We start from the raw sequence: 14,404 nt of genomic DNA, 5'->3' as shown, positions 1-14,404 counted from the left end.
CACACACAGTAGTTCTGATCAAGGCTTAGAGTTTTCTGCCTAATGAAGTTGCAGTAACAATTCCTAAAATAGAGTTTTGTTTTCAGGAATTCTGCATCCTTTCTTCCAGCAGATACCAGGTGTTTTAACAGCACTTCTCCCAACAAGTCACTGCCCACTCCAAGCCCCACGAACTGAAAATGTGTTTATGAGCAGGTCCTTCTTCATGATGGCAATTCCCATTTGCTCGTTGCTAGCAGCTGTAAAAGGATCTGCTCTGCAGTAATTGGATTCTTAACCAGCTCAGACACAACTTTCCAGCCCACTACCAGTAACATTTGTTTTATTTTTAAATGTGCAGCCAACGCTGCCTTTCACACCACTGCTGAGAAGGGCACTGGCTGAACTGCTCCAAACTGCATTTTTACAAATCAGGCTGTTATAAATTACACATAGGTGGGAATATTCACTTTAACTCTGCCCACAACATTAACTAATGTTGCCCATAAAGACTAAACATGCTTTACATGCTCTTAAGCATCTCTGCTGTTCATCACGTTACTAAAAGCTGTCTTGGACAGCAATTCCCATTCTACTCTAAGTAAGACTCTGTCCTTTGAGCCAGCAAAGCAGCAGCACTCACACTGCAGAGGCTCATTTATATCTTTGATTGCACAGTTAACTCCCAATTTGTTTCTCCAGTTTATTTCTCTGTAGCTTTTATAAGTAAAAGCCAGGGCTCTGAGGTGTAAACTGCCAGTTAATCACATTCAGGGATTATGGTACAACTTCATAAGGAACTGCAAACATCATTAGGGTAAGGACTACCTGTGCAGACCACTCACACACCATTGCTGCTCTTCTGGCAAGAGCAAGAAAGGTGAGACTGCTCAAAGAGAGCTCAAGTTTTTATTTCCACAGGCAATCATCAACAGAATTGCTACTCAAAAGTTGTCAGAGTGGCAAAAAAACCCCAAGTTAGTCCTGCTTTGCCACTTCAGAATAAAAAGAGAAAGAGTCAGTATTTGAGCAGGTTACTGCTACTCCTCCCTACTACGCGTAAGGCCAGAACCTGGCCAGCCTGTTTAGCTACTGAACATCACCTGATCAATACCAGAGAGCACCTGCACAAAAGGCATTATTACATGTCCTGACATGGACTAGAAGGATTGGGGAATAAAGTTAAGTCATTCATAATCATCCAAGTTATAAAATCTTAGAACATAACTGTCTCAAATGCAAGCTTAGAAGGCTGAGGAGAAAAACCCATATCTCTTTAGAAGCAGCAGAATTGTGTGCAGTATTTCACTGCAGTTCAATCAGATTAAAAGCCCATTTGCTGTACAGTGACAGCTGCAGGAATCCCACCTACTCAGGGAGGTCTGGACTCTGCTCCATTGTTTTCTGCCAGGACTCCAGAGGAGGCAGCACAGCTGAATTTTCCTCTGCCCTCCCTCCAGAATCCACAATTCACTGGAGGAAAAGGTGTTTTTGCTTGTGGGCTATTTTTAGGTTTGAAGCTAATCCAGCTCTGAGCTGCTCCAGCAGCAATGATTCCGCTCAGCCTCCACACAGGAACTCCAGAGCTGCCACAGGGAAAACTCTCCCCAGGCAGCAGGAAAAACCAAACCAGTGCTTTAATGAGTGACTCTGCTTAATTGCCTCTGTTCCCACCCAGGCATTCATGGGTGTGGGTGCCTGGTCACAGGGAGGGTAATGCTGTCCCCCAGGGAAGAGTTTTCAGCTCAGGGTGGAAATTTTTGTCACCTAAATTCCTGTCCTAGTGAAAAGCTCTGATCTGATATTCCAGCACCAACCAGAGCTGTTAGGACAAGCTCAAGGCACAAGGCATGTACTGCTAAATACAAAGGCAAGCTTTTCAAAGCAGACCCTGCCAAGGGGAATGGATTGTTCCCTGCCTCATCCACTGGGAACTGCTGAATGATCCAGCAGAGCTCAATGCTGGGACCAGCTGGCAAATGGAGATTCCTCAAAGGAGGATGAAGCAAATGAAGCAAAAGATTAATTTTTCCTCTGGTTTCAAGGAGAATGAAGATACAAAGTACACAGTGCAAGAGATAACTCCAAGTACCAGGCAGGATTCTAAGCCTGGGCTTTTAAAGTCAAGGCCTGTTCTGAGATGGCCAAACCAGTGCTGTGTTATGAGTGTGAGAACAAGGGGAATGGCTTTGAACTTTAAAAGTCAGTTTAGATTGGATATTAGGAAGAAATTCCTCCCTGGGAGGGTGGGCAGGCCCTGGAACAGGTGCCCAGAGCAGCTGTGGCTGCCCCTGGATCCCTGGAAATGTCCAAAGCCAGGCTGGACGGGGCTTGGACCCACCTGGGACAGTGGAAGATGGGTTGTACCTGGGTCATCTTTTAGGTCCTTCCAACCGAAACATTTCCATGATTTTGTGAATCTGTGTTACATTCTGTTCACCCCAGGAGCACAAGAGGAAAGGCATGAGGGAGAGGAAAGGTGAACACTAAGGCACTGTCTGAAGTTAAACCAGGGTGCTTACATCCCCCTTTTTGTGCTGAACAAGTACACACATACAGCTTCCCACAAGTTTCATAACCACAATCCTGCACACATTTCACTTCCTACTTCAGAAAAAGACACAGAGCCTGAGGGAATGCTGCTGCAGGAGAAGGGATGGAACTCTGAGCTCCATCACTGGCTACTGCCTTTACCCATCTGGGGCATCACAACTGAACATACTCAGGCATGAAAAACACATCCATGATTGGGGTCTTTGCTTGTAAATCCAACAGATTGGTCAAAACTGACCCAAAGCTGCAGTTCCAGCTCCAGCTCCAGCAGAGGCACCAGGGCTGCCCTGCCCACAGCTGTACCTAAAGCAGCACCAGGATGAAAGTGAGCCACAGAAATTCCAGTGGATTCTAAATGTACCTAATCTCTCATCCTAAACGTCATTCCCAGTTCCTTTCCCCACATCTCCTGCCTCCCAGGCATTTATTCAAAAACAAGCTGAGGTGTTTCTCCCACAGGCTAAAGCAGAAACAGAATTCCATAAAGCGTCTCTTCCTTCCAGAAGGATATTCCACTGGCACTTTGTTCTTTTGGTGAGGGGTCCTACCTAGATGAGGAAAACCTTCACCTAAGGGAGTTCCACACAGGACCACAACTGAAAGGGATATAAAAGCACATGCTGGACCCAAATCTTTTCCACTTGTTCTTAGGCAACACCTCAGTGAGGTAATGTTTTACTACTACAAAGAATCAAAGGAGTTACGGCACCTTCTGTTACTTCAAGTGCCATTTAAACTATACCTGCATAAATAAAATTGGATTATATTAAGAAAATTTTAATTGCTTCCAAATGCATCCAATTTTCAGCTTAAAGATCAAATCCTACTTTATACAATAACTTCAGCTATAATTATACAAGGACATAGAAAAATCACTTTGTAACACAAAAATAATTTTTGTAAAAAATTATTTGCACAAAAGACATTTGTAACACAAAAATAATTTTTCTTCCCTCCATCACCCTAAGAATCCATATTGTGGCAGTAGTTTTGCTCAGGAATACCAGTGTGTCCTACGGAACAGGTGGAGGAACAAAGCAGGGAAACAGCCCTGCTAATCTGGTATTAGCAGGGATTGCTTACAAAGAAAAACAATCTATGCATGGGTTTAAAGATTAAACAGAATTTTATGCTGAGAGACTGTTCAGGTTATGTTTTCTTTTTTATTTTAATAAGTGAGGGGGGAAAAAAGAATTATAGAATGGTTAAGGTTGGAAAAGCCCTCTGAGATCATTGAGCCCAACCATGAACCAGCACTGCCAGTCCCATGTCCTCTTTAGCTCATCCTTAACTCCAGACAGGCTACAACCACAAACACACTCAAAGCTGTTCTTTTCCTGAGGACAGCTGAGAAGTTAATCTACAAGCTTAGAAATGAGAGGCTGGTTTAATGCAGCAAAACTTTGACAGTTTGCCAAGGTTGCTTTTAGGTTTCCCTCTCTTCAGTTTCTTTAAACTCCCACTAGCACCAAAATAAAAATTAAAATAAAATAAGTTTTTGGGAAGAGAAGGTAGATTTGTTATCAGCTTCTACCCTACCCTCCCACACTCCCAAGGCTCCGTTACTGCTCATCCAGGCACAGCTTAAGCAAGTCCAAAGCCCCTCCCTGGCTCAGCCCTCACGTTGGGCACGCACAGGTACAGCCACAGGTGAGCTCCTTGGGGCAGCCACCCCCAGACACAGCCTGGGAAATGGGATCAGCCACACCTCACTTGGACACAGCTCTGTGACAGGGTGAGTAACAGCTGGAGATGGACACACACCCCCTTCAAAGTGTAATTACAACACGAGTGCCCAAAGTGCCACAGAAAGCTCACTCTTAACAACAACCAAATCAATTGAAATTGCCCTGGTTCCACTTGAGTCACAGTTCCAGCCATTTAATTATTCTCACCTGATGCAGAGCTTTGCACAGGCTGCAAATGATGGTATTTAACTAACTTTACACTTTGGCCCTGGGAGCAGCTGGTGAGCCGAGGGAACACAGAAATGGGTCACCGTGACATAACACAAGAGCTCATCACGTCACTGCCCCTGGGAGCCCTGCAAACATCCACTGCTGCAACCTGGATAATGCTTAGGTCATAAACTGCTTGGAGATCACCTGAGCCAGGGCATTCCAGGGCTCCTCCAAAGCCTGCTGAGTGAGATTTATACCCTGAGGTGGGGCACAGGGAAGAGAGGTGACAAAAAGATGCCACAAGCTGAACATTGGCACCTGATACAGAACAGATGAACTCACTTTATTACACTGACTACTTAATAAAAGTCTATCTTAGCAAATAAAAAATGAGAATTCAATGCTGTCTCATTAAGGAGTTATTTGTATTTCAGCTGTAAATGCTGCTGTTGCTCGCGCTGCTGGTGAGGATTTACTGATTTTTAAAAACTGCACTAACCCCAGTGCTTCTGCAGAACAGATCAATTATGCTGAAATTTAAGAGCCCTATCTGTTAAACCTGAGCCTTGCAGTGGGGAAATCAGTAGCTTCCCTAGAAATCCATTACATTGAGCCCCTGTCCTCACACTCCTGCCCTGAACACGGCAGGGTTTTGGCAAAGACTTCAGCAAAATATTCTCCTTCACAAATAAAACCACGGGCCAGTCTCTCACTTGTGGCACTTCACTGCAAATATTTTCCCCCAAAGAAGCATGAAAATCTAGTGTGTGCCACAGCAAAATATATCAAAACCACAGCCAGAAAAGATCCTCTCAATAGGGCTGAGATTCTAAACCGTGCCTGCGGTACATGGAAGTTCAAATATTCAATATTGTGAGATTGGACAAACATTCCCATTTCCTCTGTGTAACAATCTTTACCCTCTTCTTTCCCCAGTCCTTAACTCATGCTTTGGGAGGTGACTGATCTCTCCAGCCTCCTATCACAATAGGGTGAATATAATCTCCTTTTATTAATTCCACCATGTGCTGGAATGACAGCTACGGAGAGGGAAGTCAGGAGAGCTTCTCCTGCACGCTCCCCACGCAATTATTTTAAAACACTTGCCCAGCTGCCAGCTTCTCCTCCTGACAGCTGGCCCTGGCTCCCTCCTGGCCGCAGCCTGGCTTCCCTCCACGGAAGATTCAGCCAGAGGCTGGAGAGATGCATTTGGAACAGAATGCAGAGATTTGAAGCTCTTTACAAGTGGTTTATTATCTTTTCTCCTTCAGTTCTAGAGTGCACCAGCATGCTTCTTGTCTGCTGAATGCTCTGCATGGGAAGGAAAATAATGGTGCAGAGCCCTCAGGCAGATGAACGGGGCTGTGCCAGCATTTCTTGGTTACCCCTGGAAAATGCACATCCTAATTCAGCAGAACCCTTAAATGCAGTGCTTCCAGTAGTCCCACTGACTTCATTAACTACCTGTGTGCAGTTTAAACATTTCTGAAGGATTAGCAAAGCTTAGCCCTGCCTGATGCTGAGCTTCAAACGAATTTGGCAGGACAGAAACTGAACACTTAGAATCAAACTGTTAAAGGAACTGCACGGGAGCATTTATTCCTAACAAGCCACACTTGAACTTACAGCCTGCAATTCATAAGCCCCAGCTCCTTTAAAGCTCTAAGCAGTTATCTTCACAGTTCTAAAAGAAATACAGAAGAGTTGTGAGGTCAGCCCCATCTTTTGAGCATTCCACTCCCCAGAAAAGCCCCTCCAGCAGATCAGAGCAACCTCAGTTTTCCATTTCAGAGTGTATTACATTATTCAAACATCATCCCAATTTCAAAGTGGGTTCCTAAACACATTTCCTAGGCAAGTATTAATACTGGGTTATTTGGAAATGTCCATTGTGAGATTCCAGCACAGCTACACAGGCTCCTACATCAAGGATAAACCCCTGCTCTGTTACTAAAAGACAGCTCCCCACTTCCCATCTGCAGCTCTTGTAAGGGACAGAAAAGGCAATCATGACACTACTCCTAAAATTCCAAGCAAAACTATGCAGGTTTGTATGAAGATCCCATTACTGCCAGGCTCCAAAATGTCCTTTTCATGCTTCTGAACCAAGATCTGCTTCCACAGTGCTGACACTCAGCCTGCTGATCAACCCTGAGAATTCAGATAACACCCTGCAGTGTGCACTAATTACCTCAAGCATCAATTACAAGCCAAATAAAGCCATTTGCAAGGAGTGACAGTCAGGAGGTTGCTAGGACTTGATGTCATTCAGCATTATTAAATTTGAAATCCATCCTCATCCCGTGTTGTGCGAGCCAGACCACAGCCAAGCTGATTTACCACGTCAGGTTACACTTCATGGCCCTGAAACACTCGATCTGGAAACAGGAGGAGGGTCTATAAAAAGGCACATAAAAGCAGCTCATAATCTACCAGAACACACACAAGATAAGAAAAGAATCATTAGTTCAATATCAACACTGTATTTCAAATTTGCTGGGGTAAGAGAACTGTAATCTCTTCCAAATAAAGCTAAGTCAACATCTACAAATAAGAGCTACTGTATTTATTTTATATCATATTTATTCTCTCGATCTACCACACGTGGTTTTTATAACACGTTACACTCATAAGAACACAGCCAAACCTGAGAAGAGGCATCAGTGCATGACAATCTCAAAAAGGTCAGGGAAAGATGACCCAAAGAACGTGGTGTGAGGGTAACCTTTGAAAACCAAGTTCACATCTAACAGTCTCAGAAGAAATTAAGAATTAAAACAAGGTGTCCTCACGTTATTTGTTTGGACAAGCAGATGTTATTTGGCCCAGTGCTTGTATCCGCAACAGTCTGTAAACCAAGCCCAGAATGTCAATGCAGAAAGGTGATCCCTTCCTAACAGGCAGAAATAATGAGAACACCTGCTTGTGTGCTCCAGGTGTTTGAGGGAGGGAATGGCAAGGAGAACAAGAGCAACAACCTTGGTTAATGATTGACATTCAGAGCCAACCCTTAGCTGAAGGCAGAGCTGCACCCCACTGATGCCTGGAGAGGCTACCCAGAACAGAGGCTGGACAGTGTTAAAGAAGAAAGCAGGGATTTATTAAAAGGCCTTCAAAGGATACACCTTGGGCAGCACAAGAGCCTGGCCAGGGCTACACCCAAGATGGATCCCAGGTCACGAGTTTTCACACTTTTATAAGTTTTGGTCCATTTCCATATTGGGGTTCATTGTCCAATTCCAGCTCCAGGTGCTGCAGTCCCATCCTCCCAGGTTGCTCTCCTCCATTCCCTGTTGTTTGCACTTTTTGGGCTGAAGCTGCAGCAGTGTCCTTGGTTCTGGGGCTGGGAAAAGATTGTTCTGTGTGACTGAGCTGTGAGGAGAACTTGCTGACACTTTATATGAAGTTCAGAGTTATACAATAATGCAGGACAGAATCTGGAAAATATGAAAGCTAAAACTTAAGGCATCAACACCTCTCAGAAATTGAGCAAGTTCTCCAACAGCCTCATCTTTCACTGAGGTAGACACAAAATCAGATATAAACAAAGCCTGGAGCCCACTCCTGGTCCTCAGAACATCCGTTCCAGCACGGGTGGCAGGAACCCAGTAGTTGTTTTGACTTGGGATTAAAAATACCAGAGGACGTGCTCCAAGCAAGATGAGACAGTCAGTCACAAACCCCTTTTAATTGCATTTCACGTGGCATTTACAGTTGGGTTCTCTGAATCCCTTTTTGGGAGGGAGGAGAGGAAAGAGGGGGGAAGTCCTGTGTTTTCCAGGCTGGCTGTTCTGGAAGGATTTTCTTCCCTTCCTTACATAAAGAACAAGCTCTTCATTAATGCCAAGGATCCAAGAGCAGATGGTTCCAGCAATCAGCACTGGTGCTATAAGTAGGTTCTCTACGCCAACTTCATGGAACTGGAATTTCAGCAACGCTCCCGAGATGTGAATGGCAAAACTCCCTCCAAGCGTGGCACAGACCCTCCCAGCTGCATCCCACGGATCAGGGCCAGATCCTGCCATTTCCAGCACTCCTGTGACAGCACACAGAGCTGCAAGTCAAACAAGCCACTCGTGGCTACTCAGGAATTCTACTGGCAGCTCAAGCAACAAAGGAAATACAGGCTCAGCAATTTAATGAATATCCTGATGCTTTGTCAGCAGCACTGGCCACTGAGAGCCCTGGCTAAACCTGCCATGCTTCTTAGAGCTTCAGGTTCATCCATTTACTTAATTATAAACAAGAGACCAGACAGCAATTCATCTTGCTTTGTGGGGAGGTGGGGGTTTTTAAATTATTTTTTAAGTGATTAACTCCAAGTAACAGCAAACTTTGTGCTATGCCCTTTTCTATTGCAGTGCTAAGATTTTTCTCAGAAGAACCCAGTTGTGAATTTCCTTTAACTTCATTGTGTGCTTTAAGTGTTGTATAGCAGCAAAAAACTTATGAATTAGAACAGCCACTACCCACAGCTGCAGGTAGCTCCACTCAAGGAAGTCTGTCCCCTTGCTGGATCTTATCAGATTTCAAAATACAAGAGGCATCAAGAAAACACAATTCTAAGAACACAGAGCTGCCAGTGTACCTGAAATGACTGTAAATATCACTTGTAAAGTCTTGTCCAAGAAAAAAAAAAAACAAACAAACAAAAAAAAACCCAAAAAACCAAAAACAACACCTTCAACTTGAAGTATTTAAATAAGAAGAAAATCCAGCTGGTAAATAGAATGTGGCTGCTGTGCAGGCAGACTGTTAAGGGCTTTCTAAGGTAAAACTGTATTTGGATAATTCCTGAAAAAAACCAAGGTTCAATGGACTGCCGAGTCAAATACACTGTAGATATTACATTAAAATATATATGTTTTTATCAACATGACATCTCACTGCAGCTCATTTTCACTGCCTCAACTCATAAGCTGTGCCATATCATTCTTGTTTGCAAAGCTCTAAAAGTCCATTTTCTTGAGGGGAAAAAGAGCAGCTGGGGCATCCTCACCCCTCCTGCCTCTGATCCAGGCAGGCTTTGTGTGTCCCAGCATGAAAAGGCAGCAGAGAAACAACACAGCCAGAATCATCCAGAATTACTGTGAGGATGCTCCCAGGCTCACGGTAAGAGGCAGCCAAAACTCTTAAAGCTCATTTTTCAACCTCACCTTGGCCACCCTGGTCTGAATGAGCTTCCCCAGGCAGCACAGGGAGTGCAGAGGGATGAGATGGGAAAAAGAATGCTCCAGGAAAACTGGGAGCAGGGAGAGGTGTTCAAGGCAGACACACCTGATTCCTTCCTTCAGCAATCCCTGTGCTATATTTAGCACAAACTCAAATTGTGCAACCACCACGGAATATTTTGTTGGGTGAGGAAGGACAAAAGGATGTCAGTGGCTGTTTTGCCACCTTTGGTTGACTGAGGTAAAATAAAGCACAAGGTGTGAAAAGCCACCAGAATCTGAGGTTTTTGGTGAGTTTGAGAGTTGGGTTGTTTTGCTTTGTTTGTTTTTTGTGGGTTTTTTTTTGGGGGGGGGGAGGGGTGGGGGCTTTTTAGTTGATAGGTTTGGTTTTTTTCATTGTGTTTATTTGGTTTAAGAAAAACTAGCACGTAATGGGAAGGCAGGTTTTCCAAAGTATAAATTATTGTCCACACTACTTTTATGAAGGGAAAGAGGATTTTTTTTCTTGCTGTCAAAGCAAGTGAGTGAGCAGGGCTGGGTTTTTCAGTTGCCTTAAGTAAGGCTGCAGTGATGTATTCCTTCAGCTCAGTCTGCAGCATGAAAAATCACATTGTCAGAGGTGCAGAACATAACCCAGCCACCTCAACAGCAGCCTTCTCCCAGAGCTACCAAAGCAGCAAACCCTAAAGCAAGTGTTTTACACAGAAATACCATAATTAATAGTCAATGAGTTGATGCTGTGCAGCTGCCTTCTGCTGTTTGTAATCCTGTCCTACCAACAGGAAGCCTTCAATGTGGACTTTGAGGCTCACCAGTGGATTACTGGTCACAGGTAAATAAAAATATCTGCAGCTCCGTGGGTAGGGAGACATCAAAAGAATTAGACATTGGGGTTAAGTTTGAAAATAAATGTAAAGAACTTGCATCCCCATGAAGGAAGTGAAAAGAAAAGCCCGTACAATATTGTCATGTGAGGCCAAGCTAACAGATGGACCCCAAATATAAACTCCTGGAGGTTAGGAAAGCTCAGCAAAGCCAAAGTTAAATCTGGGAGGGGGATCTGTAGTGCTTCTAGAGGGGCTAAGCAGAGCAAGGATGGCAGGAATCTTCCCAAAGCTCTGTTTTCCAACTACAGCTGAACAGAGAGAAGGGCTCTGCTCTACATGAGGAAATGCCCCAAGAGCACCAGGGTTTATAGCAAGAGCCTCAGCCTTTTATCAGAGAAAGGGGTTGATCAGTGGAAAGAAAAATTCACAACACAAACAAAGTCACCTGCTCTCCAGATGCTGCCGTGCAAGGCGAGATCATAAATTAAGCAGATAAATAATTTAGTCTGCTACCTGCTCTGTTTGGGGACAGGGTATTTTGAGACAGGATTTTTTTAAACACTGAGGAATAACAGAACAACTTGCTTTTTTGGGCACCCTGTGCCAGGGCCTCCCCACCCTCCCAGGGAACAATTCCTAATTCCCAATATCCCATCCATCCCTGCCCTCTGGCAGTGGGAGCCGTTCCCTGTGTCCTGTCCCTCCATCCCTGTCCCCAGTCCCTCTCCAGCTCTCCTGGAGGTGCTTTAAGCCCTGGAAGGGCTCTGAGCTCTCCCTGGAGCCTTCTCCTCTCCAGGTGAGCACCCCCAGCTCTCCCAGCCTGTGTTCTTTACACGAAGACTTCCCATTCCCGTTGTCCCCCAGGAGGCCTGGAGCTGCAGAGCAGCAGTTCCTGCATTCAACCCTTCTTTATTCACACCTTCTCAAGTGCATGGGCAGAGCACCAGTACCTCCACACTTTAGATCAAAGAAAATTAGCCAAGTGAGAAGAGAACTTACCAGCTTTGACAGCATCCCAAGCTCCCCAATCCCCCCAATCCCCAGGCACTGCTGTTGATTTTGGCTGTTTCCACATCCTGGACAATACTGTTACTGCAGCTCAGAAGTCTGACTTCTTTCAAACAGACAGCTAATTGGAGATTTGAGTTCCTCCATCTCCCAGGAAATGGACACCTGGAGATCAAGCCACCCCACACTGATACTGCTCTTCAGAAATAAAAGTAACCTGCTTCAGTTAAAGATATCGTTGATTATGACAAAGAATTCTAGTAAAACTCACTCCCTGATCAGCTGGCAGAAAGTCAAGAAGCAGCACACGTGAGTCTTTCCTGTTACTTTCCCTGCCTTACAGAAAATATTCCCACTGGTGAAGGTAATACTGTGTAGTGGACATCAGTTACTCAGGCAGAGTTCCTGGCAGAGTCCCATCCTTTGGGAAGGAGCAGATCTGCAGCAGTCAGGAGATCCCTACCAGCAGCAGTTTCTGCCTGAGTGGGACTCCTGCCCAGTTAACTCCACCAGCCCAAACAACCACTCAGCACAGGCAGCAAAGTGGAAATCCTGTGCTCAGTTGAGCAGGTGACATAGATTTGAGACATTTTGTTGGCATTTCAGCTACCAAGGAGCATGCTGGCTTCTAGGTCCTTTTTTGGTAAGAGTTTTAAAGGAAACCTTGAAGGGTTTGGCTCAAAAGGCTTTGAGTGTTAAGCTTGTTCCAGTCCATAACTGTCCCTGGGGAAAACAGAACCAGTAGTGATCACTGGTCAGTCTTCTGAGGACTGGAATCACCCCCAAAATCACAGAGCATATCACACCAGTTTCATGGCATTTATTATTATAACAGCATTCTGCTGAACAGCCACTTTACACAGTCTGTTCCTAGACAGAATACCAGAGCATAAATCAACATAATGCACAAAGACTGACCAAGTTCCAGACCTGCACAAGCTGAATTATTAAGCAAAGCTCCGGTGACCTTTGCCAGGTACCTTTGAAAGGTTAAGTATGTTGGTGATGCCAAGGTTCATTGCATTGTTAGCATGAGTGAAGTATATTCCAGATTAAATCATGTTAGCTGGAAAAGGACTCTTCATCTCATTTTGAGATGTTTAATGATTTCCTTCGCTCACAGCAAGATGACTCAAACAGCCTAAGAGGGTCATGCCATGCCACACAGAAACCACCTCTGCTCCTTGCTCAAAGCCTGGGAAGCACTTATTTAAAGACAAAAAGTCACTTGAAACAACAGCAGTGTCACAGGAGTAAAGCTACAGACTCAGACCACACACAGCACTCCCTCAGCAGGCAGCTCAGACTGGCACCTGATTTGCCAGCAGTTTTCCTTACTCCAGAGTAAAATACTCCAATGAGGTCCTAATAGTGCCCACAGTCCTCAGAGCCAAGTGAGGTCAAGGAAAGAACATGTTTTTCATGAGCAAGTGGAGGTGAAGATCCTGGCTTATGTCAGCAAGTTCTGGTGATGTATCACATTACGTAACAAGAAAAGCTCGGTGCTGGGAAGCACTTTCCTCAAGAAGTTACATAACTGCAATGTGTTTTAAAGAATTATCCTTTCTTGCTTTCAGAGCAAGCAGGAGAGAGGACAGACAACCCTCAGCCCCCTGAGCAGGAGCTGCTCTGATCAGATGCATTTGGGTGGAGATAAGATTGCTGGAGGAAGTTGTCAGATGGGTGAAAAAAAGGCAGGTGAAGGAAAAAAAAATAAAAATCACTCCCAGCACACAAAAACACTCTGTGAGATGAGAGCCGGATATCTATTTTGGAGCACCAATAGCAGCAGCAGGCTCTCAGTGATGAGTTCCAAGACAGGAACATTTCTACCACCCTAAAGCTGTCACTATATTGAAGGAGAGTAGAGAGAGTAGGAAAAACCACGCAAATCACAATGTTCTCTCTGCTTTTCCAAGGACTGTTGGCTTCCTCTAAGGCATGAAGTCTCCCTGGAGACACTGAGGTGTCACTGATCCCTTTGGACAGCCCCACGGCCTGCCCAGGCTCCAGCACACCCCACTGAGGATGTGTGCTCACACACTGAGCTGCTCCTGACCTCATCTCTGCAGCCCCCAGAGCTCCCACAGCCCTGCTCCAGGAACACCGGCAGGTCCAAGGGGGACACAGGGACACTCCACAGAGAGCACAGCCTGCAGTGATCCCCTGGTCCTGGCAGCCTGAGGCTGCAGCCACCACCCACCTTAATGCTGCCCAGGACTGCGCTGCTGCAACACTTGTGCACAACCAAAACCATTTAACCACAGTGCTCTGAAGAGATTTCAGCAAATCTCCTTTTTAGGATTAAAAGCAACCTGTGTGCTGCTCACCACAGAATCCAGATCCAACTCCAGCATTCTCTTTTTTAAGCACCAAAGGCCAGGAAATTTGTAAGGCACAACCCTGGCAACTGGGGAAAGCAGGAGCAGAAATTAATTTCCCTGCCTCTCTCCTTCAGTTCCAGTCACCTGCACATCAGGCTCTGATTAAATATTAAACCAGTACTAAGGTGAGCTCCATCTACAGCAGGACATGGTCACAGGAGCCAGGCATGGGCCTGGCATGCCACGTTTCACTTGAAATAAATATGAGTAGGAGGAACTCTTGACCTTTGACTCAAGAGGTCTCTCCTACCTTAGATGAAGTAGTTTTTATCACCCTTTTAGAATTCCCTTGCAATGCAAGGCAGGAGCAGCTATTGAATTCCATGCACAGTCTCAGATCACTGCCTTCAAAGTTTTCCTCCCAAGCCATTTGGAAGAAAGGTCACAGGAAAGTTCCTTCACTCCTCATTCTCCTCACTTCCACGCCTGGCACTTTCATCTCCAAACACTTGACTGGCACAACCACAGCCCACCGGGCAGGGGGAGCGTCCCATGTCAGCACTAGCTCTGTATAGCACCGGTGTCACAACCTCAGCAAACCTGAAATAAAGTCAGCTTCCTCCTTTCCTGAAAGACAAAGT

General features: G+C 45.2%; 1 protein-coding gene across 8 annotated transcripts in view; it reads right to left on the bottom strand.

Moving 5' to 3' along the window:
* The window catches only part of IQSEC1 (IQ motif and Sec7 domain ArfGEF 1), a 280,971-nt gene that overhangs the window by 254,958 nt on the left and 11,609 nt on the right, over positions 1 to 14,404 (bottom strand). The window lies entirely within an intron of this gene.

This window comes from Anomalospiza imberbis, chromosome 11, assembly GCF_031753505.1.
Source record: "Anomalospiza imberbis isolate Cuckoo-Finch-1a 21T00152 chromosome 11, ASM3175350v1, whole genome shotgun sequence".
NCBI classification, from domain to species: domain Eukaryota; kingdom Metazoa; phylum Chordata; class Aves; order Passeriformes; family Viduidae; genus Anomalospiza; species Anomalospiza imberbis.
The sequence above is the reverse complement of the archived record's forward strand: the minus strand, read 5'-3'. Positions and strand labels throughout refer to the sequence as shown.